The sequence below is a fragment of the Aethalodelphis obliquidens genome, unplaced genomic scaffold, assembly GCF_003676395.1.
Source record: "Aethalodelphis obliquidens isolate GAN/ISIS:26980383/991018 unplaced genomic scaffold, ASM367639v1 scaffold14, whole genome shotgun sequence".
In the NCBI taxonomy this organism is placed as follows: Eukaryota; Metazoa; Chordata; class Mammalia; order Artiodactyla; family Delphinidae; genus Aethalodelphis; species Aethalodelphis obliquidens.
In genome coordinates, this window is record NW_020837958.1 from 15608143 (window position 1) to 15611939 (window position 3797).

A 3797-nucleotide genomic window follows, 5' to 3' on the forward strand; every position below is an offset into this window, starting at 1 on the left:
AGAGAGAGGGAAAGAAAGAAAGAAAGAAAGAAAGAAAGAAAGAAAGAAAGAAAGAAAGAAAGAAAGAAAGAAAGAAAGAAAGAAAGAAAGAAAGAAAGAGAAAGAAAGAAAAAAGAAAGAAAGAAAGAAAAAGAGAGAGAAAGAAAGGAAGAAAGAGAGAAAGAAAGAAAGGGAGGAAGGAAGGAAGGAAGGAAGGAAGGAAAGAAACCTCCAGCTACCTTTCACCTCCCTAGAAGGTGGCCCTGCTGGGGCTTTTGCGGCCGCGGGCGCTCTGCCCCACCACCGGCTGTGTTCCCTCCTGCTCCCCTCCTCCTTCGCCTCACTTCCACCACCCTGGGTCTTGGCTGTTCCTCCAACACCATCGCAGGCACACTCCTGCCTCAAAGCCTCTGCCCTTGCCCTTCCCCCAGCCTGGAAGTTTCTCTCCCCAGATGCACACCTGTCTCGTACTTTTGGTTTCTTCATATCTTTGCTCAATTGTCACCTTCTTAGTGACACCTTCCCTAACGATCCTTTCCAAAATTACAGTCTCCCCATCCCAACCTCTCCTCCTCTTCCATTTTATTTTTTTTCCTATATAAGGCTTATTGCTGTCTAATACACTTTATGTTTTACTTGCCTGTCTGGTTTATCATCTGTCTGCCCAGTGGACCGTGAGCTCCATGAGGGCAGGGATTTTGATCTGTTTTCTTCACTCTGGTGTCCCCAGTTCCTAGAACAGTGCCTGGCCTGCCAAGCTGCTCCATTAATACTTACTGAGTCCAATTAAACGTAGACCTGGATCCCAAGCTGGGCTCTCCCACTTAACAGTTGTGCAAGTACGAGCAAGACACTTAATCTCTTTGAATGTGTGAAATATATGGAACCATGCTTGGCTTATAGTAATTTCAATAAATATTTACTTTCTTGCCTTCTCCCAATTTGAGTAATGGCAAGAAGCCATTTGAAATGCTAGAAATACAAGGAAATTCTTTTTCTCACTTTACTTCTCTTCTCTTCTTTACCTTTCATCCTCTTTTGATTCCTTACTCTCATCCTTGCTCTTACTAAGTCTGCTGAAATAATGCACATGACATAGAAGGAATGGTGGAGGACCCCGTGCTGCCAGTCGTAACTGTTAGACATCAGCCCAGTACACTGCTGATGGGAAAAGAGGCCAGGGATGAATACTGGAACCCAAAGCTGTTAGAGAGGTGCAGTCTTCATAGCAAACTTGACAGTTTCTCTGTGCCATTCTGGAGAACACAGGAAAGATATTCAGAAGCTGGACAATATCCAAAAGAGGCATTTAAAATAAATCAGCTGATTAGGAGAAGGAATTGCTGTGCGAAACCTTCCTTTCTTCTCCACCCCACCTCAACACCCCGCAAAATTGGGTGCGGAATGGTGAAAATGGAAAAGGAACAATAGCAAACCCTCACATCACACTTGCACGTGCCAGGCTCTGTGCCATGCACGTGATATAGATTAACCTGTTCAACCCACAGCTATCCTAGAAGGTAGATACTATGATGATGCTCATTTTGCAGATGGGGACATCGAGGCACAGAGAGGATAAGTAATTTCCCTAAGGTCATACAGTTGGTAAATGGCAGAGCTGAGATTCACTCTTAGCAGATGACAAACGCAAAGTAGGACTCAAGCCTCAAACAGTCATACCGATCACATGAATGTCGACTTGCTCATCAAACTCTAGACATGCTTATGTGTCTGATAAGCTGTCACCCTGAATACTCTTTCTCGGCCAAGTGCTGCTCTGTGCTCTGCAGCCTGGCCACCATTTGGTCTAGCAGCCCAGGTGAGCGTGAACTGACCCGAACAACATTTGCTTCTTCTTCTCTCTGTCCAAATCCTGTGAGAGTCCCATCATATCTTGGTCCCTCGGTGAGACTTTCCCTGCTAATGCCATGTGGTGATTCGTCTTTCTGCTCGCTGGTCATCCACGTGTTTTTGCCTATAGCATCCATTTTGACATGTGGTGGAACTTTCCTTTAGCACTCTGTACAGTTGGTACTTTTGGCTGCCTGTTTCCTGTCACATCTTTTCAAGAAGATGGTATGTCTTTTTAGCCAAGGACATGTGCTTCCTTTATGTATTTTCCCACCAAATGCTTGCTGACTTGAAGCTTTTATGACTAATCCATGAAGAGTGGGTTACTGAGGGAAATGTGATGCTGTGGTGACATCTACAGTGTGGTACTTATGAGCCTGGGTTTGGAGGTTTACAGGTGTTGATTCCCATCGTGGCTCTGCCAGCTCATGGTGGCCTGCTCATGTTACCTCCAAAACATCTGTCTCCTCATGGGAAGATGAGGGCTGTTATGAAGGTTAGCCCAGAAAAATGTAACACATCCTCAGGAAGATGTCTGGCACAGAGCAAGTGCTCGGTGAACAGTAACTATTATTTTTCTTGTCCCTAATCTTTGAAGTTTATATCAAAGAGAACCATGACCTTCTGGAATAGGTTCCCTGGTGAAACTGTCTGAGGCTTCCTGGACCATGAACCTATCCCACTACAGCATTTCAAATGACCTTATATTAAACTGGATTGTGGGGCCTTCCTCCCCTTGAAACTATGGAACACTCGTTATTAAACATTCAGGACCAAGGATTCTAGGGAGAGGCTGTGAGATTGCATGGAAGGGATAAAGGGAAGGCTTTTGATTATTTCCTTATTTTTACTTTTCATCTGGCCTTCCTTTGCTTCTTTCCTCCCTCCCTTCCCCTCAAATTTTGAAGGCTTATTATGAAAATGAACTGAAAGATTAAGGAAATTTTCGATATACTTAGGTATATCGTGTAGATATTCATAGATTCTTTCAAGTCTTCAACATTTAAAACTTGGGTTTACTGTTCTCAGTAGAACATCACTGGTTGATTCTTGCTGGCTCACCCTATGTTTATATAATATAGCTGTCACATGAGGCAAAACTTTCTCTTAAAATGTTGACTCTTCATTTAACCTTTCAGATGTGTGTTCTTAGATGCCGAATTACAACTGCTAGAGTTGTAAGTTAACTTTTGACTAGAGAGTTCAAAGATCATCTCTGCTTATATTTTCTTTATTTCATTAATTCACAAATATTTATTGGGTTCCTGATATGTGTCAATTACAGAGATGGAAAAATCAGTAAGATATGGGCCCTTCTCTCAAGAAACTTACATCTACCTACAATATGATCTGCTGAATCATAATAATCTATTGCTATAGATTACCTTGATTTCCATGATGCATTTGAATACTGTCCTTATTTAGAAACACTGGGAAAGTTCTTATCTGCCAAAGGGGCATTTATGTGTATGTGTGTGTGTGTGTATGTGTGTGTGTGTGTGTGTGTGTGTGTGTGTTTTCATTGCCCCAAAATAATTTTTTGGTGCTTTAGACAACCTTTTAAAAAAGTCCTAGGGGGCTTCCCTGGTGGCGAAGTGGTTGAGAGTCTGCCTGCCAGTGCAGGGGATGCGGGTTCGAGCCCTGGTCTGGGAAGATCCCACATGCCGTGGAGCAACTGGGCCCGTGAGCCACAGCTACTGAGCCTGCGCATCTGGAGCCTGTGCTCAGCCACAAGAGAGGCTGTGACAGTGAGAGGCTCGTGCACCACGATGAAGAGTGGCCCCCGCTCGCCGCAACTAGAGAAAGCCCTCACACAAAAATGAAGACCCAACACAGCCAAATAAATAAATAAATAAATAAATTTATTTAAAAAGTCCTCAAGTCCAACTTATGGTTTGGGAAGATATGTCTACTTAGGTTTCCTATAATGTTTTGTATTACAGTATTATAGGCTAGATTATTAAAAT